The sequence below is a fragment of the Zalophus californianus genome, chromosome 3 (assembly GCF_009762305.2).
Source record: "Zalophus californianus isolate mZalCal1 chromosome 3, mZalCal1.pri.v2, whole genome shotgun sequence".
Lineage (NCBI taxonomy): Eukaryota > Metazoa > Chordata > Mammalia > Carnivora > Otariidae > Zalophus > Zalophus californianus.
In genome coordinates, this window is record NC_045597.1 from 179172323 (window position 1) to 179195005 (window position 22683).

The following is a 22683-nucleotide window of genomic DNA, read 5'->3' on the forward strand; positions in this document are numbered from 1 at the left end:
GGGGTAACACTGGCCTCAGAATGAGTTAAGAAATATCCTCTCCTCCTCAGTTTCTTAGAGAAGTTTGGGAAGGAGTGGTGTTCATTCTTTTTTACACATTTGATAGAATTCAGCAGCGAAACCATCTGGTTCCAGGCTTTTCTTTGTTGGAAGGTTTTTAATTACTGATTCAATATCTTGTTATATAGGTCTATTCATATTTTCTATTTCTTCTTGAGTTAATTTTGGTAGTTTGCATGTTTCTAGGAATTTGTCCATTTTGAACGATCATCTAATTCAGTGGCATGCAACTGTTCTTATAATTGTATTGTCTTATAATGCTTTGTGTTTCTCTATGGTCAGTAATAATGTCTTCTGTTTCATTCCTGATTTTAGTAATTTGAGGCCTCTCTCTCTGTGTCAGTTTATCTAAAGGTTTGTCAATCTTTCCAAAGAACCAACATTTGGTTTCATTGACTGTGCAATGTTTGTATAGTCTCTATTTTATTTATCTCTGCCCTAGTCTTTATTAATTCATTTCTTCTGTTTGCTTTAGATTTAGTTTGATCTTTTCCTAGTTTCTTAAGGTGGAAGGTTAGCCTATTGATTTGAGATATTTCTTCCTTTAATGAAGGCATTTATAGCAATAAATTTCTCTCTGAGCACTGCTTTTGATCTATAAGATGTATTTTGGTGTGCTTTATTTTTGTCTTCATTCATTTCAAAATATTTTCTAATTTCTCTTGTGATTTCTTCTTTAACCCACTAGTTGTTTAAGGATGTGTTGTTTGATTTCCAAATTGTGGATTTTCCAAATTTCCTTCTGTTATTAATTTTTAATTTCACTCCATTGTGGTTAGAGAAGATACTAGTTGTTTTGTGGTCTAAGATATGGTCTATCCTGGAGACTGTCCCATGTAAAATCAAAAAGAATATGTATTCTGTTATTATTAGGTGAAGTGTTCTCTGTATGTCTTGTTAGTGCTAGTGAGTTTGTTTTTCTAGTCTTCTATTTCCTTCTTTGTCTGTTGTCTAGTGATGCAATCTATTATTGAAAGTGAAGTGTTGAAGTCACCAGCTATTATTATTGAACTACTTTGCCCTTGAGCTCTGTCAGTTTGTACTTCATAAATTCGGAAACTCTGCTGTTAGGTGCATATATATTTATAGTTGATATATCTTCTAAATGGATTGACACTTGACTTTGTTGTTGTGTTTTAAGGTCTATTTTACCTGATAGTCACACCAGCTTTCTTCTGATTATTGTTTGCATGAAATAACTATTTTCATCCTTTTGCTTTCAATTTGTGTCTTTGATTCCAAAGTGGTTCTCTTGTAGCTAACATATAGTTGGATCCATTTTTCTTAATCCTTCTCCCCATCTCCACCTTTTCATTGGAGAGTTTAATGCATTTACATATGATATAATCACTGATAAAAAAGGACTTCTGCCATTTTCCTATGTTTTCTATATGTCTTATATTTTTTATTTCCCAAATTCATCCCTTACTGGCTAGTTTTGTGTTAGACAAACATTTTTTAATATACCATTTTGATTTCTTTCTCATTTCTTTTACCACATAGGTTTTTAGTTAGTTTCTTGGTTGCTGCTTTTGGGATTACAATTAATATCTTCATTTACAACAATCTAGTTTGAATTAATACCAACTTAGTTTCAATAATATGTAAAACATTTGCTCTTATGAATCTCCACCATCCACCCTTTATGTTATTATTGTCACAAATTGCATCTTTGTGCCGGTGTTTGCAGCAACATAGATTTATAATCATTGTTTTATGTAGTAGTTTTTTAAAAATAATATAAGAAAAAAATGTATGTTACTAACCAGAAACACATTAATACTGACTTTTATATATTTTTATTGGTGTTCTTTATTTCCTCATGCAGATTTGAATTACTCTCTAGTGCCCTATCATTTCAACCTGAAAGACTCCCTTTAGCATTTATTGCAGAGCAGGTCTACTGGAAACAAACTCTCTTTTTATTCTTCAAGGAATGTCTTAATTTCTCCTTCATTTTTGATGGATAGTTTTGCAAGATATAGAATTTTTGCTTAACAGTCTTTTTTTGTTTGTTTGTTTTCTTTCAGCTGACTGCCTTCTGGTTTCCATGATTTCTGATGAGAAATCAGTTATTAATCTGACTGGGGATCACTTGCACATAGTAAGTCACTTCTCTGTTACTGTTTTCAATATTCTCTCTCTTTGTCTTTGGCATCCACCAGTTTGATTAGCATATGTTTTCATGTGGATCTCCTTGGGTTTTTCCTTTTTTGGGGTTCATTGCACTTCTTGGATGTGTAGATTTTAGTCTTTCATTAAATTTTGGAAGTTTTCACCTATTATTTCTTCAAATATTATTTCTAACCCTTTCTCTTCTATAAGAGTGACAGTATGCCTATGTTAGTATGCTTGATAGTGTCCCACGAGTATCTTAGGTTTTGTCATTTTCTTCATTCTTTTTTCTTTCTTCGCCTCATATTGACTAATCTCAATTGACCTATGTTCAAGTTTGCAGATTCTTTCTTCTGCCTGCTCAAATCCATTATTAATCTTCTAATGAATTTATTTTATTTCAATTATTGTAATTTTCAACTCCAGAATTTCTACCTGGTTACTTTTTACAACTTCTGTCTTCCTGCTGATATTCTCTATTTGGTGAGACATCATTCTCACCTCTCCCTGAATTCTTCATACATGGTTTTCGTTAGCATTTGAGCACATTTAAAGTAGCTGATGTAAAGTCTTTATACACCAAGTCCATTGTCTAGGCTTCCTCAGAGACTATTTGTATGCATTTTTATTTTTCTAGTGTATACACCATACATTCTTATTTCTTTAAATACCTTACAACTTTTTTAGAAATCTGAACATTTCGAGTATTACAATGTGGCAACTCATGAAACCAGATTCTCCCCCTTTCTCAGGGTTTGTTATTGCTGCTTATTGTGGCTGCATTTGTTTGTTTGAACTAATTTTGTAAAATCTGTGTTTTTTGTCATATGTAGCCACTGATGTCTCATTAGCTTACCTTAGTGGTCAGCTAGTGATTTGACAGAGATTTCCTAAACCTCTAAGAATCCCCTTCTTACCCCCATTCCACCACCCCAAAAAACTCCCAATTTTTGCAAATAAACTGTGCAAAGTAAACCTTCAATATTCAGCTGGGCAATTTACAACTCTGCTCTAACTTTCACTTTCTGCTTGTACAGAGCCAGAAGGTCAACTAAGGTAAGAGTTTAGGGCTTTCTTGGATATTTTCTGAGTATGCATCTCACCCCATGTGCATCTAGCCCTGTAAATATGTTTTTAGTGTGTCTATTATTTGCTCCAACTATTATCCCTTGCTCCAAGTGGCAGCCGCTAATAAAGTTGCCTTTAAATGTTTCTGACAAATGTCTCCATGTAGTCATCTTTCCACCTTGGAAGAATTCTGAGTTAGGTGGAATAAAGCCAAGCCCTTTGTGTTAGTCCTTCAGGGAACTACCAGATGAGCCAAAACCCACAACCATAATTCTTTGAGAACAGATCTGCTCTGCATTAGCCAGCACTGGAAACCCATACCAGCAGTGCAGGCTGCTATCTTCAAGACCATTCCCAAGCTGGGGAGGGGGATTGGGGCCAAGGGAAGCTAAAACACCACGAGGCTCTCGTATTGAGATTCAGCCAACTTCTGAAATGTTTGTCTGGTTGCTGTAAACCTTTGGCTAGTTTCCAGAGTTCCGATAAAGTTGATTCTGAAAGCATTTTATCAGTTTATTCACTGTTTTTGTGGAAGAACAGAGCCTTGGAATTGCTTATCTTCCATTTTTACTGATGTTACCTAGAATATCCGCTTTTATATCACAAAGACAGGTGGGGTAGAGAAGAGAATTCACCAGGAAACTGTTTTATTAAACACTGTAGCTCATAAAACAGTGAGTGACATCTAATTTTGGTATTTTGTCATATTGCTTATAGTTGATGTTTTATGTGGTTGTAAATCATTTGGACGGTAGTAAAGTTTGCAGGTGTTATAGAGTCTGAATTACTGCAGGAGAAAAGCACACCCAAGTGTATCAACTGATTTGCCCCCAGGTTGGAATTTTCTAGTCCCATGGACTCCATATTTATTGTTCAAATTCCTGGATTTTAAAAAATAGCATAAGAAGCTATGGCTCAATTTAGTACACATAGTCTATTTCCACTTTATAGATTTATTTTATTTTATTTTATTTTTATTTGACACAGAGAGAGAGTACAAGCAGGGGGAGTGACAGGCAGAGGCAGAGGGAGAGGGAGAAGCAGGCTCCCCGCCGAGCAGGGAGCCTGATGCGGGGCTCGATCCCAGGACGCTGGGATCATGACCTGAGCCGAAGGCAGACGCTTAACCATCTGAGCCACCCAGGCGCCCCAGTCTATTTCCACTTTATATCCAGTCATGTTTGTTTTGTTTTGTTTTGTTTTTTGTTTTAAACTGAATGCTCCAGTAGCACACCTCTCAAATGGAATTATAAACATGAGGGATGATTTTTTTCCAGATAAAGAAAGAAAAGAAAAGAAAAGGAAGAGGTAAGATGAAAAAAATTACATAAGGTTATTTATTAAGTTGGAGCTGACAAGATTTAGACATTTAAGAACAATCAAATCCTGCTTGGTGATACCTATCCCACTTGCCCATTTATCCCTCATTTTGCCTAACTATGTGTCTGCAACCAAATATCTACTCAATACATAATTGTCAGATTAATATTGTAGTTGTAAATGATGGGAACACCAACTTCATAGTCTGTAAGGTACTCTATTCCCCCTCCACATGGACGGATGAACAATATCAAGATTATCTTCTGCATGTCCTAGAATATTAAAACAAACTCTGCAAATTAAAGACAATAATAGCTCCTTAAATTTATGAACCAATGATGAGTTTCTCTCATTTAAGGGCTTCTGTTTTCTTTATGAAATGGAAAGTATCATTTGTGAAAGTGGAATCAATGGTGATGGGTTTGAGGTTCATGCCAGATACTGCTCTCTGCACATGAAATCTCATGATCACAACAGATCCTGAGGCAATTTCTTTTAGATTCCCATTATACAGATAAGGAAATGTAGTCATAGAAAAAATAATGTTTAATAATTTGCCCCTGGTCTCACCTCCAGTAAGTGGTGAACTGGAATGTGAATCTACTCAGTCTGATCATAGAGGTCACATCCTTAACCACTACACTACTCTCTTGAGTTAAGTTTAGGACTATGAATTTATGGACACGGGTCTTTGTGGTTGTATGGATTTTCTGTCCCCACTGCTCCTCAATCCAGGTATGGGCATTTTAATATGGAATTCTAGATTTGGGTGTTTAACAGGCAGAGGTATTAGAAAAAAATAAAAGAGTAAGGGGGTGAGATGAATGATAAGAGAAGGATTACACTGCCAAAGCCTAGACACCGAGTAGGGAAGAAGGGATGGACAGGAGGTAGTTGGTAGCAGTGAAGAAGAATATGGGATTTTGGAAGTCTCAGTGAGATCTGAGAGCAGAGGCTGTGGGAATAAGTAAAAGAGAGCTTGTAGGATAGGAGACGACAGTCAGAGAGGAGGTCGTTTTGTGCAAGGTCTCACATGTGGAAAAATCTGGAGATACCATATGGTGCACATTTTGGTCCCATGTGAGAAAGTCTGAAGATGCCTGGAAATGATGGTCAATTGGAAAGAACTCCAGAACTTGAGAGTCCAGTTTGTTAAAATGGATGTTCACCTGGATGTTAAAAAAATGTAAAAGATAGTGGATTCCGGGGAAGTGAAGCCCTTTGAACATGTCGTGCCTTGAGCTCATTCACTCTCTATCTGGCTACCCCCACCCCTTACTTTCCAGTCATCCTATGGTCGTCCCTCATTTTTGTGGCTGACTTAGAATAGCTAACGTGATATTATCAGTCACCATATTCTTGTAGTAGAACGGTGATCCCAAAGAGTCTCATTTTTGAGCATTCCAATTCAGGGAGAAGAAAAGAGATGCACATATTGTTTATTCACAGCATGTTCTTCCAAATATTTTATTCCTGAGCTTACCACTAGAAAGAGTTCTGAAGTAAGGACAAGGGATGTGAGGGCTCTTGGGTTTTTATTCACAAGTTTGGTTTTTTTTCTTACAATTTGTTTGTTTGTTTGTTTTCTCTCTGCCTAGATTCAGATTTTTCCATAGTAGGAAGTTTAGTAAGTAAAGCATGCTTTGAAGTTCTTTCTGTGCCCCTCCCCCACCAGCCCAGCATGCATTATTTACTTAAAGGTCTATGCCATTAGCCACAAACCTCTCAGTAAATTCCAGTGGTTTAACTTTCCCATAATCGTACGGAACCAGCTCTGTGCCCTCCCTGGCATAGAGAGAAAGAAACTTGCCCTATCAAATCTCAACTCTCACGGAACCATGGCTGACTGCTTAAAAAGTTCTTATGTGCTAGAGAAACATCAGTTCAGCCATTCTAAATGTAAGTTTTGGCAAATGGTTTCTAGAGCAATGGCACTACTAATGCTCTGCCCTGCTCCATTACACCCCCCCTTTAGAGGCTTATTTGGGAATCCATACAGACCATGTGTGAGCTAGCAAGCCCTAAGGGGACTGGCAAACCCCCGCAATTACATGCAAAGCTGACAGGAACCAGCTGACAAGCAGGATGCACATGTGCTCAAGAGATGAGAACCATAAGGTAGGAGGGAAGGAGGTGAGCATTACTCATCACTCTAAGCCAAAATGACAAATCAGCTGGATCCAGGATAATGCGGAAGGAAATAAGCTAAGTCCCTGCAACCCACGACTCATCCCTGACATCCTCATGCGACCTCCTGTGCATCACAGATTATCAATCCCACGTAGCCTGATTAGGAGAGTGAGCTTTCAATAGCTCACGGCTCCTCATTCCATCATTGCTGGGATACCTGGGAAGTGTTCTGGAAAGAAATTTACAACTATTCTATCAGTGTCTATCTTGGGGTGTTAGACTTATGGGGAATTGGTGTTCTTCCTTCTAATTTTTAATTTTTCTGTTTTTTTCTATAATAAACATGCATATTATAAAAGAAATAAAAACTTATTTAAACTTTCCCCTCCTTAGCTTAAAACTAGGTCCTTTTATCGCTTTATCTATAAGATACAGCAGACGTAAAAACTCTTCTAGCAACTCCTGACCCAGGATTTCTGGCTGAAGGAGACAGGGGTTCCTCCATGGCTTCTCATTTTATTAAGTAGTGGCCCACACAGAGGACCCCATAAGCAAATGCTAGAATGATCTTGGTCTAGGACAGAAACATGAAAGAGTGCACGTCACCAACAGCAGCAACATCTTTCCGAAAAAATCTTACGGAATTACTTGAAACAGTTAGACATCTGGCCTTTTAAAGAAGAGAAAAACTTATATGTAAAGTAAACTAAATCAAATTCTTCTTACCACCCCACCTCCATCCAAATCATCTTTACTCGCTGTCTAGCCATGTGCATCCCTGATTGTGAAAACCAAGCTTTCAAGAGACAGTTTTTACCTTTGTCTTTATGCCATTCATTTCTATAAGACATGATTCATGTATCTACAGCTCTGTAAAGGAAATATTTTAATTGTCATATCATGGCTTGAGGAAGAAGAGAAGATGAAAGAGAGCTAGAAAGAAAGTTTGGGTCCTCAAATATTTAAATTTTTTTAAAAGCACTCATTTGAAAGGTATTCATACTTCCTAAATCTAAAGGACTGTGGATGCAATTCACCTTCAACTCTGATTTAAATAATATACAACCTGACCTTACCCTATGTTACCCCTTAGAAAAAGGGATGTGACGAGGAGCAGCATCTATACATAGTGGGTGTATAAACCATTACATATGGAAACTTCGAATAAGTTTTGGTAGACTGAAGCCTCTGTGGATTAGAAATGCACATTTTTTATTAATTTAGTAGAACTTTATAATCATCCTCCTTATCTCTGACACAAGGGAGCTGTTTCTCTCTAAACTAGGACAAATTTACATAAATTAAAATTTTGCTTTGTTAAGTTTCAAGTTTCAGAGGGAAGGAATGAGGGATCTATTAATAATCTACAATTATTAGGAATATACTGTGAGCTGGCACTGTGATATTTGGTTTAGGCAGGTATCTCACTTTATTTTTGGCAAAACCTCTGAGTTGAGAACACTGACGTTCAGAGGCCAAGTGACTTGCCCAAGATCATACAGCTACCTAAGAGACAGGCTCAAATTCAAGGTCTATTGGAGTCCAAAGCCTTTGACCTCTTTTTTTTTTTGTCATTCTTAAGGAATGTTTTCCTTAGTTCCAATAACTAATGTAAATTCTGAATCATGAGCATTTAGACTTATGGGGGAAGAAGGTGCATGATACAAGAAAAGTAAGACTGAAGAATATAATAAATTCATCATGGAAACATTGCCTTAGCCTAATGACTATATACCTTCAATATAATGTTCTCTTTTCAAATGACAAAAGTAATCTATTCTAATGTTTAAATGTTTTTAACACATTCTAAATGATTTCTCTTGAGGCTGTAATACCTTTTGAAAGAAACTTCTGGTGTTGCTTAATCATGTATACTTTCTTCTTCAGAGTTATAAGGACTTTTATGTAAACCAAATTCATTCACATGCTCTTAATTTATTCCCCTTGCTCCCCATTTTCACTCACTTAGAAGAGTCTAAGCCAGGTTTTCAAAATGGCTTTTCATAGTTTTTCATCTTTTGAGATTTAAATTTTAAATTTATGTCTTTGCTACCCCAGGCCTTCTCCCTCTCTAATTTATTTTTCACTTACTTCAAGCCATCAACATATCCCTGCCACCAAGTTTGATTTATATTGCCCAGGAATATAATCCAATCATGAATCTTCCTTGGGAATACCAACATGGCATGAGAGAGAGAAAGCTTTAATGATCTTTCTAGAGTTAGAAAACAAAAAGCAAAAAATCAGTGGGACTTTAAAAATACTTTTAAGCAAAACCTTTAAGTTTATGGTAACATAAGAAACCTGGCTCTTCCCTGACTCCAAAACTGAAAACAACAATCCTTCAGACTATTGCTCTTTGTTATTTTCTTGCAGGAATTGGAATTGGCCAGTTGAAGTTATAAATAAAAGACCCCAAATATCCACCGTGATTATCCCACCTCCACTCTAGGTCCTATGTGCTTGCATCGCCACTAAAATCAGGCGCTTCCCATATTACCTGACCAGGTGAATCCATCTGGTCCTCTATGCTATGTCCCACCACTAAATGAACATAGATACCCCCCTGAGTCCAGGGTCATTGTAGGCGTTCTTTGTGTTGCCGGTCCCTGGTGTTTCAGATAAGGAGCATATTTTTTAGGGGGTCATGTGGTGTCTCTCAGTCACCAGGGAGGAACAGGAACCAGGGAGGCTTCAGGCCCAAGAGTTCATAGATCTTCTAACCACCATTCTATACTTAATTATGATTCAAATTTAAAGACTTTTGGATTTGGTGTCTCTTTGTTCCATGGTTAGATTCTTAGGAAGAAATATCTCACTAGTTCATTAGATGATTACCCTGGGATTCGTCATTTGGCTCAGGGTCCCTGACTGCACACATAGCCACCAAGTGTCAAATTTCACATCCTGGGTGTTATGCCCTGAGAAGGGAAAATTATTGTACTTTCCTAAAGGGTATCTCATAGATGTAAGTTCCATGCACAGCATCACTGAGTCTTCTGAGGCTCTCCAAAAGGTGGTGGTCTAGAACACATCTCAATTTTAATTTACAAAGACAAAGTTAGCAAGTACAAAATTAGCATGACAGTCAACAGAAAGCTCTATTTTTACTTAGTTTAATTCAGCAAACATCAATAGTACACACACTATCTACAAACACTATGTTATATAACCTAAGTCTATCAAAAAGAAAAATAAAAACGAATTGATCCCTGCCATCAAAGCAAATGTTTTCTGAAATTGACCTGGGAGTCCTAATTGATGCTCATTCATTTATTAATTCTTTCAACAAATATTTCCTGAGCCCCTACTATGTACCAGGCACTGTTGCAGTTCTGAAGGGTTCATTAATGAACACAGGTGACAAAAATCCCTGCTTTCATGGGATATTCATTATTAGATAAACAAAGTAAGTAATAACTAAGAAATGGGCCCAAATCTTGGCTCTATCACTTATGAGGTGAAGGTCGTATTTCTGAATCTCTCCATTGTTCAATGTTCTCATTTTTAAATTGAGAATGATAATAGTATCTCTCCCATAATATTGTCATAGAAGTGTATCTACCAGATAGTAAGAGCTAATATCATCTTCATTATCATCGTCATCACCATTACAGGACTCTTCAGCCAGATCTTCATCCCCTCTGACCCTGAGGACTACCCCTCTCTCAACTCAACTCTGCCAAGAAGCTCTTAAACCAGACTAATGAAGATGAGGATGGTGTTTTATTTACTTGCTCATTGTGTGTGTAAGGGACTGTATTAGATGCTGGGTTCACCAGAAGCAGATGCTGTGATGCATTTTGAGGTGCAAGGTGTTTATTAAGGATCATTACCTGTAAAAGGAAAAGGGAAGAAGCAAGATTAGACAAAGGGAGAAGCTGAACCATAGCTCAAGCCCCGAAGATTGTCAACCATCACAGAATGGTCTGAAGCTAGTATTGCCCATTGGAATATCCTTTTTTAGGCCAAATGTCTGTGTCTTTCTATCCCTATACTATCACTCCATGGAGAATCTGGAGTATTTAGCCAGGGTGTCTCAGTGTCTCCCACAGACTGATTAAGGCCTAAATAAGAAAAAAAATATGACCTTAAGCCCTAAAAAACTTACAGTTTAGGAAATGAAAGGAAGTTACACAGATAATAATAACAGTAAAAATGTGTTCAGGCAACTGTTTAACAGAAAGATTACTTCTGGCTGAGATAAGAACAAAAAATAAAAGTATTAACTCTTCAGGCTAAGAAAATGTTCAAAGATGAATTGAGCAAGAAATTAATAAACTCTTGCATGATTAATATATTAGTGGTTCTTGTTTCATTGGACTATATTTCTTCAATTAAATTGGCATGAGACTATCTGACAGTCTATATCAATGCAACACAAAGTATGGTTTATAGACTGTAATGGTCTGCAAACTGTTACCAACCCTTAACTAGATAAGTATAGAGGGTAAGAGTAAGCATTTAGAAAAGTTTTTAGCAATTTGACATAATAATTTCCTTTCTGATCCTGTAATAAAAAATTGGGGCTTGTATTTTGTTCACCAGTTTTGTTTTCTTTGGGTTTTTTTTTTACTTCATTTTTATTAATTTTTTTTATTTGAGTATAGTTGACACATAATGCTACATTAGTTTCAGGTGTACAACATAAAGATTCAACCTCCAATATGGAGGGTCTTCATAAAATTAAAAATAGAAGTCCCATATGGTCCAATATTTTTTAATTCATTTTTATGGATCTATTTTTATTGTATTTTACAAAATGGTTAGTCTCTAATGGATTAGACTTTTTTAAAAAATACATGTTCCTTCACCATGTAGTGTAAGAGTCACTGGTGAATATCACATGTATCTTATTTTTATTAAACATGTTTTTAAAATTTTTAAAAATATATTTTCTTAAATCTAAATCCCTGTCATGCTTATGATTGTCAATTTGGAAGTAACAGTGTTTGTCATTTAATGAACAAGTGTGCTCTTCCTATAAATTGCCTAAAAAGAGAATTACTTTATGTTATAATAAGAAAGACCTATTTAGTGTTTGTCACCTGAAACACTTAGAGTCTCTGGAATGATAAGAATTGCTTATGAGCTGACTGGTGGCTGGAGACCCCAAACAGCTTGAGGATGGAAGCAGGTCATGAGAAAGACCAAGCCATGATCAAAGAGTTGTAATTTTTTGTCCCATCCCCAACCTGCAGGGAGAGGAAGACTAGAGATTTAATCACCAACTGTCGCTGATTTAATCAATCGTACCTACATAATGGAACCTCCATAAACTCTTGACAAGGTCTGGAGAACTTCCAGGTTAGTAAACATTTGGAAGTGCTGGGAGGGTGGCTCCACGATCTCCTTCACCCTCACCCCCCTGATCTTTTCACTGCTTCCATTGGCTGCTTCTAGTTGTATCCTTTATAACAAACAGGTAAACATAAGTAAAGTGTTTTCCTGAGTTCTGTGGGTTGTCTAATGAATCATTAAACCTGAAGAAGGGGTCAGGGGACCTCTGAATTTGTAGTAAGCCAAGTAGAAGGATGAGCAATCTGGGCACCTCACTTACAGCTGGCATCTGAGGAAGGGGCAGTCTTGAGAGGCTGAGTACTTGACCTGTTGGGTCTGTGTTACCTTCAGGAAGTTAGTGTCAAAACTGAATTGAATGGTATGACCCCAGTTGGTGTCAGAGAATTAGAGAATTGGAGAATTAGTTGGTGTCAGGAAACACCACACATTTCATATCAGAAGTGACATCAGAAGGTAGACATACAATTTTATATGAGTTCAACTTTCTAACTTTCATTTAATTACAAGAGATATTCACATGCATGTGACATCAACAGAATTAAATAAAACAACAAAAAAAGAATGTAATAAAGCACTAAAATAGCATTAGTGGAGAAATAAATTTTTTGATAAAAAGTAAATAATCCTACGGGCGCCTGGGTGTCAGTTAAGCAGTTGCCTTCAGCTCAGGCCGTGATCCCAGCATCCTGGGATCGAGCCCTGCATTTGGCTCCCTGCTCAGTGGGGAGTCTGCTTTTCCCTCTCCCTCTGCTGTTCCCTCTGCTTGCGCTCTCTCTCTCTGTGTCAAATAAATAAATAAATAATCTTTTTAAAAAAGTAAATAATCCTCAAAATAAGTTTTCAGGTAGGAGTGCCTGGGTAACTTAGTCGGTTGGACCTCTGCCTTTGGCTCAGTTCATGATCCCAGAGTCCTGGGATCAAGCCCTGCATCACGTGGTGGGACTCCCTGCTCAGGGAGTCTGCTTCTCCCTCTCCCTCTGTCCCTCCCCCATTCATTCTCTCTCTCTCTCTCTCTCTCTCTCTCAAATAAATAAATAAAATCTTAAAAAAATAAATTATCAAGCATAAATACAGGAATACGATTTAAATTTTTTTTCAACATTACCTTCAAGCTGTAAAAGAAAAGCAGTGAAGATGAACACAACAAAATGCACTGAGCCGAACAGTTGCTCTTTCCACGGGCCCTAAGATATCTTCCACTAGGCCATTCTTCCATGAGGTGTGTTTCCCTGACTCTTCTAGAAACTTCCAGCCATCACAAGTTATTATTACTTATTTTCATGCGGGCCAAAGGAAGGTACTCAAACGTCAGAGAGGTATTGAATTAAAATCCAGCATATGACAACTTTAAACAAGGAAGTGGGAATACATCTGTAAAAAAGGTCCTGAATTTTTTTCAAAAATAAAATATGTTGGTAACATGACAATTAAACCCCCCCTGGTTTATAATTTCTAAAACAGAGCATTAAAAATGATTTTTAACAAGATGTTTTTCAAATAACTAAATGTATTGAGTATCTTAAAGAAAACCTAACAAGTAAGATTTTACTAAATCAATACATTATTTGTGCTACAAAAGATTCTTACCTGTTTAAAAGAAACCATCACAGTTGTTTTCTTTTACTTTGTTTACTTGTAGCCTCCTATTATAATATTGAAAGTAGAGCTTGGAGAGGGAAAGATGGCAGAGGAGTAGGGGACCCTATTTCAATTGGTCCCTGGAATTGAACTGGATATCTACCAGACCACTCTGAGCACCCACAAAACCAGCCTGAGATGTAAGAAGATCTGGATCTCTACAAACAGAATATCGCAGACGGTTGGTTTCGAGGTACAAAGCAGGGAGTCGTGATTCCGCGGGCGGATATTGGAGGATAAACGGCAGCGGGAGGGTGCATGGCCGTGGAGATCCTACACCGCTGGTGAGCAACAGCCTTGCATGCTGGGGACAGGGCACAGACTCGCAGACCGGTAGCAGCGGGGAAAGGAATTTAGGGCAGCCCCCAGGTGGAAACCTGGAGCAGAGGGTTGCACATGCGATCTGGGGGCGCAGGCGGTTTTAGAAGCACAAAGGGCAGAGACGTGCTCCGACCTGGAGGCAGGACTGGGGGCGCTGCGGAGGGGCACACAACCCAGGCTGCTGCAGTTTATAGCAGCACGGACAGAAACACTGAAGAACAGACTGTGGTCTCTCTGCTCTGAGGCAGAGGGTTGGAAATGGTCTCTTCTGCTCTGACTCGTGGAAGAGATGAGGAAAGCCGCCAGGGAAAGCCGCCAGAGAACAAAAGCCCCCAAAACTGATTACCGCTGAGCCCATCCCCCACCACAGGGGGGCAGGGCAACTCTGCCCAAACGGGGTTGCCTGAGTAACAGCGCAGCAGGCCCCTCCCACAGAAGACAGGCTGGGAAAACAAGAGACCAGCAACCCTAAGGTCCCAAGAAAACAGGGGCATCTTGCTTGGGTTCTGGTCAATAATTTGGACTCTATACATTCCCTCAAACACCCATCAACAGAATGACTAGGAGGAGGAACCCCCAAAATAGAAAAGACTCAGAGATTATGACTTATGTTGCAGATTTACAAATGGATGCAGATATAACCAAAATGTCGGAGATGGAATTCAGGCTAGCAATTGTGAAGACAATGGCTAGAATGGAGAAATCAATTAATGGCAACACAGAGTCTGTAAGGGCAGAAATGAAAGCTGAATTGGCAGAACTTAAAAATGCTATCAATGAGATCCAATCCAATCTAGATAATCTAACAGCTAGGGTAAGTGAGGCAGAAGAACAAATAAGCAACCTGGAAGACAATATAATAGAGAAAAAGGGAAAAGAGGAGACCAGGGAAAAACAACTCAGAATCCATGAAAATAGAATCAGAGAAATAAGTGACACCATGAAGCATTCCAATGTCAGAATAATTGGAATCCGGAGGGAGTGGAGAGAGAGGACTAGAAGATGTATTTGAGCAAATCATAGCTGAGAACTTCCCTAATCTGGGGAATGAAACAAACATTCTCATCCTAGAGGCAGAGAGGACCCCTCCCAAGATCAAGGAAAACAGGCCAACACCCCGGCATGTAATAGTAAAACTTGCAAATCTTAGAACCAAGGAAACCATCTTAAGGGCAGTTAGGGGGAAGAGATTCCTTACGTACAGAGGGAGGAACATCAGAATAACGTCAGACCTATCCACAGAGACCTGGCAAGCCAGAAAGGCCTGGCAAGACATATTCAGGGTCCTAAATGAGAAGAACATGCAACCAAGAATACTTTATCCAGCAAGGCTGTCATTTAGAATGGATGGAGAGATGCAGAGCTTCCATGACCAGCAGAAACTGAAATATGTGACCACTAAGCCTGCCCTGCAAGAAATATTAAGGGGGAGGGTTCTATAAAAGGAGAAAGACCCCAAGAGTGATATACAACAGAAATTTACAGGGACAATCTATAAAAGCAACATCTTCACAGGCAACATGACAATTAATTTATATCTTTCAATAATCACTCTCAACGTGAATGGCCTAAATGCTCCCATAAAACAGCACAGGGTTGCAGATTGGATAAAAAGACAGGACCCATCCATATGCTGCCTACAAGAGACTCATTTTGAACCTAAAGATACATCCAGACTAAAAGTGAAGGGATAGAGATCCATCTTCCATGCCAGTGGACCTCAAAAGAAAGCTGGGGTAGCAATTCTTATATCAGACAAATTAGATTTTAAACTAAAGACTGTAGTTAGAGACACGGAAGGACACTATATCATTCTTAAAGGGTCTATCCAACAAGAAGATCTAAAAATTGTAAATATCTATGCCCCCAACATGGGAGCAGCCATCTACATAAGCCAACTGTTAACCAAAATAAAGAGTCATACTGATAACAATACGTTAATTGCAGGAGACCTCAATACTCCACTCTCAGCAATGGACAGATCATCTAAGCAGAAAATCAACAAGGAAACAAGAGCTTTGAATGATACACTGGACCAGATGGACCTCATAGATATTTACAGAACATTCCACCCTAAAACAACAGAATATTCATTCTTCTCGAGCACAGATGGAACTTTCTCCAGAATAGACCACATACTGGGTCACAAATCAGGTCTCAACTGATACTGAAAGATTGAGATTATTCCCTGCATATTCTCAGACCACAATGCTTTAAAAGTGGAACTCAATCACAAGAAAAATTTGGCAGAAATTCAAACATTTGGAAGCTAAAGACCACTCTGCTCAAGAATGTTTGGGTCAACCAGGAAATCAAAGAAAAACTTATTCCATGGAAATCAATGAGAACGAAAACACATCAGTCCAAAACCTATGGGATACTGCACAGGCGGTCCTAAGGGGGAAATACATAGCCATCCAAGCCTCACTCAAAAAAGTAGAAAAATCCCAAATTCACCAACTAACTCTACACCTTAAAGAACTAGAGAAAAAGCAACAAACGATGCCTAAGCCATGCATTAGAAGAGAAATAATTAAAATTAGAGCAGAAATCAATGAATTAGAAACCAGAAACACAGTAGATCAGATCAACGAAACTAGAAGTTGGTTCTTTGAAAGAATTAATAAGATTGATAAACCACTGGCCAGACTTAACCAAAAGAAAAGAGAAAGGACCCAAATTAATAAAATTATGAATGAAAGGGGAGAGATCACGACTAAAACCAAGGAAATAGAAACAATTATTAGAAATTATTATCAACAACTATATGCCAATAAACTGAGCAATCTGGATGAAATGGAGGCCTTCCTGGAAACCTATAAGCTGCCAAGACTGAAACAGGAAGAAATGGACAACCTGAATAGGCCAATAACCAGTAACGAGATTGAAGCAGTGATCAAAAACCTCCCCAAAAACAAGAGTCCAGGGCCTGATGGATTCCCTGGGGAATTCTACCAAACATTCAAAGAAGAAATAATACCTATTCTACTGAAGCTGTTTCAAAAAATAGAAACAGAAGGAAAACTTCCAAACTCATTCTATGAGGCCAGCATTACCTTAATCCCCAAACCAGGCAAAGACCTCATCAAAAAGGAGAATTTCAGACCGATATCCCTGATGAATATGGATTCCAAAATCCTTAACAAAATCCTAGCTAATAGGATCCAACAATACATTAAAAGGATCATCCACCACGACCAAGTGGGATTTATCCCCGGGATGCAAGTGTGGTTCAACATTCGCAAATCAATCAATGTGACAGAACACATTAATAAGAGGAGGGAGAAGAACATATGGTCCTCTCAATTGATGCAGAAAAAGCATTTGACAAAATACAACATCCTTTCCTGATTAAAACTCTTCAGAGTATAGGGATAGAGGGAACATTCCTCAAGTTCATAAAATCCATCTATGAAAAACCCACAGCGAATATCATCCTCAATGGGGAAAAGCTGAGAGCCTTTCCCTTAAGATCAGGAACATGTCAAGGATGCCCAGTCTCGCCACTATTGTTCAACATAGTACTAGAAGTCCTAGCAACAGCAATCAAACAACAAAAAGAAATAAAAGGTATTCAAATTGGCAAAGAAGTCAAACTCTTTTCGCAGACGACATGATACTTTATGTGAAAAACCCAAAAGACTCCACCCCCAAATTACTAGAACTCATACAGCAGTTCAGTAATGTGGCAGGATACAAAATCAATGCACAGAAATCAGTTGCTTTCTTATACACTAACAACGTAACTGTAGAAAGAGAAAGTAGAGAAATGATTCCATTTACAATAGCACCAAAAACCATAAGATACCTCGGAATAAACCTAACCAAAGAGGTAAAGGATCTATACCCTATGAACTACAGAACACTCATGAAAGAAATTGAAGAAGGCACAAAAAGATGGAAAAATTTTCCATGCTCATGGATCGGAAGAATAAACATTGTTAAAATGTCTATGCTACCCCGAGCAATCTATACCTTCAATGCCATCCCGATCAAAATTCCAATGACATTTTTCAAAGTGCTGGAACAAACAATTCTAAAATTTGTATGGAATCAGAAAAGACCCCGAATCGCCAAGGAAATGTTGAAAAAGAAAAACAAAGTTGGGGGCATCACGTTGCCTGATTTCAAGCTCTATTACAAAGCTGTGATCACCAAGACAGCATGGTACTGGCACAAAAACAGACAGATAGACCAATGGAACAGAATAGAGAACCCAGATATGGATCCTCAACTCTATGGTCAAATAATCTTTGACAAAGCAGGAAAAAACATGCAATGGAAAAAAGACAGTCTCTTCAATAAATGGTGCTGGGAAAATTGGACAGCCACATGCAGAAGAATGAAACTCGACCATTCTCTAACACCATTTACAAAGATAAACTCAAAGTGGATGAAAAACCTCAATGTGAGTCAGGAATCCATCAAAATCCTAGAGAAGAACATAGGCAGTAACCTCTTTGATATCGCCCACAGCAACTTCTTTCAAGATACATCTCCAAAAGCTAGTGAAACAAAAGCAAAAATGAACTTTTGGGACTTCATCAAGATAAAAAGCTTCTGCACAGCAAAGGAAACAGTCAAGAAAACAAACAGGCAACCCACAGAATGGGAGAAGATATTTGCAAATGACACTACAGATAAAGGGCTGGTATCCAAGATCTATAAAGAACTTCTCAAACTCAACACCCCCAAAAAAAATAATCAAGTCAAAAAGTGGGCAGAAGATATGAAAAGACACTTCTCTGAAGAAGACATACAAATGGCTAACAGACACATGAAAAAATGTTCATCATCATTAGCCATCAGGGAAATTCAAATCAAAACCACATTGAGATACCACCTCATACCAGTTAGAATGGCAAAAATGGACAGGGAAAGAAACAACAAATGTTGGAGAGGTTGTGGAGAAAGGGGAACCCTCTTACACTGTTGGTGGGAATGCAATTTGGTACAGCCACTTTGGAAAACAGGGTGGAGGTTCCTCAAAAATTTAAAAATAGAGCTACCCTATGACCCAGCAATTGCATTACTGGGTATTTACCCCAAAGACACAGATGTAGTGAAAAGAAGGGCCATATGCTCCCCAATGTGCATAGCGGCAATGTCTGCAATAGCCAAACTGTGGAAAGAGCCAAGATGCCCTTCAACAGATGAATGGATAAAGAAGATGTGGTCCATATATACAATGGAATATTACTCAGCCATCAGAAAGGATGAATACCCAACTTTTACATCAGCATGGATGGGACTGGAGATTATGCTAAGTGAAATGAGTCAAGCAGAGAAAGTCAATTATCATATGGTTTCACTTATTTGTGGAACATAAGGAATAGCGTGGAGGACATTAGGGGAAGGAAGGGAAAAATGGGGGGGGGGAATTGGAGGGAGAGATGAACCATGAGAGACGATGGACTCTGAGAAACAAACAGGGTTTTAGAGGGGAGGGGGAGGGGGGATTGGTTAGCCCGGTGACGGGTATTAAGGAGGGCACGTACTGCATGGAGTGCTGGGTGTTATACGAAAACAGTGGATCGTGGAACACCACATCATAAACCAATGATGTATTGTATGGTGACTGACATAGCATAATAAAATTTAAAAAAAAGAAACTGTGAAATTATACACTGCTAAGCAAGAAAAAGAAAAAAAGAAAGTAGAGGTGATGTGGTTTAGGAGTTCTGGGAAAAGACAAAACCAAGAAATTAAAATCCCTTAATAGTTGATGAATAGAGTAAGAAGAGATTTTAAAAAGCAGCATCTCTATACTGATGTTCTATGACCATTGAAAAACTAATTCAATTTTTTTCTAAAAAATCTTTTCAAAGGCATATCCGTAATACCTGTGTAACAAGTTGTAGGAGCCAGATGACTTTTAGATCCAGGATCTGGGGGAGAAAATCATCAGAGAAAAATCATTCTCCAATCCTGAAGTTAGTATTACTATGAGTAAATAGAATTAGTTTTAATTACCGTTGAATTGTGTTTTGGACACTGACAATTTTTAAAGTAAATATAAATTAGTAAATTTTATTGCTCATCATTTAGGAGAATCTCTCTAAATTGTAAATAATATAAAATAAGCCAAAACCTTGGACATTTTAATAAATCATAAGATTTTTATTGTCAGACTATGAAATTTGTGTATTGAATTGAGAACAGAGAAAAAGAAGGTCCAGGATACTAAGTATTCTTTTGTGGGTTTCAAGTACTGTTGATAGAGATCAAGATTCTGATTCTACAGGAAAGATTCTTGGAGCGTATATGGTAGACACCCAATAACTAACTGTTGATTGCTTAGTGTGTGAATGAACTAATGAATAAATGAATTAATACCTTAACAAGGAATCCTCATACAGAAATGAATTCTTTGTTAGAATTCTGGCTAAATCTAATCTTCTTGAGGGATGAATCAAGTCTATCTTATAGTATTAATACATAAACTGACATTCTGTGTTTATATTGGATTCTTAAGATTTTGGTGAAAATCAATTGATTTTCCAAGATCTGATTAGTGATAAGATAAAGGACAAAAGCTGAGCATTGCCCTAGAATAAACAAGTTTAAACATGAGCCCTAGTAAGTCTAAAGCAGAAATCCATTCATAAAACCCAGCCTGGAACAATGGGATGGATTTATCCATTAGTCTACTCATAGGCTGCACCACTGGTATATTCTCTACACACACGTGCATAGAAACATACACTTATATTGGAATAAGTCTGATCTATTCACATTTCCCTCTCCCATTCCAGCTTATTCCCTAAAGAGATGCATGTGAAAGCCTGAAGTGCTTTACTTTTTCCTAGGACAAGAACAAAAGTTAAGAACTGTAACTGCTGCTTGCCATAACTGAAAGGAGAGGCAGAACCCCTGATGCATACTTCTGCACTGTTGCCCAACTCTGCATCTTCCCTGTGGGCTGATGGTTTCTACGTGACATCCCCAAGTATCATTCCAATCTTCGCGCTAACAGAAATCATGATGTATGACCCAAGTAGATACTTTCTTTTTAAAGAACCAAGAGAGTTGTAGATCTTTTTTAAAAAGGAACACTTATGCTTACCACACTCAGCTAATGTTCAATTAACCCTTTATAATTCTCTAATAAGGAATGCCTAGGGCAATCTCCCGTTTTAAGCATTATAGAATTATTGAATAAAAGTAGACATATTGGATACCTCGAGTTCAATAAAATTTGCCACCCATTGATGTGTAACTCCAAGTAACTTGGTGTTTTAGAGTAAGTGGAAGTGAAAATCAGAACTGTTGATGGAAATTCCCAAGAGTACCAGAAAATCAAAAACCCAGATAAACGGAGCATGCTGGTAATGAGATGAAATTTGGGGATTAATTGGTCTTGGCTTCCTGAAATCATGACCATAAAAATCTTAGGTTGACAGATATTAAGTAATATTTGCTGATACAAAGGTCAAGCAATCGAATACATTTTGGAAGTGCTGGTTAAAAAACTAAAATCACATCTATGTTCTGTTACACTTCTCTTAGCCCTTAATGTGCTAACACGCATAGTCCACCTCTGAGAGGGGCATATAAAAAGTATTTTAAGTATATAGCACTCCAGAAAAGGAGTGGGGAAATGGGAGAACATTTCACAGGATTATTTCATCATCGAACTCTTTCTTCATGAAACATCTATGAATATTTCCTAGGATACAGTTTGGGAATTGCTGACCTAGTTTGGTTTTCTCTTAGTAAAAGTGAAGAAAGAGACTTTGTGAAAGAAATTTATATAAAACTAAAAAGCGAGCCAGTGACAGAACTAGATCAATAAAATCAGAATTTCCTCCACTCTCTGTACATCATTTAGGAAATATTAGAGGGATGAGGGAAAATCATGATTAGTCATAGAATTGTATCAGGTGAACTCTACCTATGATGGCAAAAGTTATAAGGAATTAGAGACATCTACTTTTGTTTTAATGTTGGCTCAATATATTTTTAAATCAAAATAATTGATCAATAATACAGAATCAGAGAAACTATAGACAAGGGAACTATTAGTAGTAAGTAGTTTGACTAATTATCATATTGAATCAATCTTCACAACCTCTGTAAGACAGCATATCAGTTTGATAGCAAATAGCAGAAAACTCAACAAACAGGAAAACAGCAAATAGTGGCTTAAAAATAGAGGCTTATTTTTATCATGTTAAAGCCCATCTGGAGGTAGACAGCAGGTTCAGACACAGGAGGAAATCTACAAGGATTTGGGCTCTTGCTATCTTCATGCTCTGCCAGTCTCAGCAGATGGTTCTCATGGTCATGGTCACTCATCACTGCTGCACCTCTGGTATCTTGTCTGAGTTCCAGTATTGAAGAAGGGGGTTGAGGAGGGGACAGAAGATTCCTTCCAGCTGTGTCAGTTTTTGTTTTTGTTTTTTTTTTTTAAATCAGGAAAACAGTATCTTTCCTGGAAGCTCTACCAAGTAGTCTTCTGCTTATATCTGCTTATATTTAATTGGCCAGAAATATCCCATAAGCAACCCTGGAAAAATTGCACTGGACTATCTTTTCTTTTAAAGCTAGATACACTGTTGCTCCAAACCAAATCAGGGCAATGTTAATAAATAGAAAGGGCACATGGCTAGTACTAAAGTGACTAGGGGTGCCTGCCCATGCAGGATTTATGATTCTTATTCTCATATGAGGAGACTGATACTCCACAGATAAATATTTAGTCAATGTCACATAGCTAATAGGTGGATA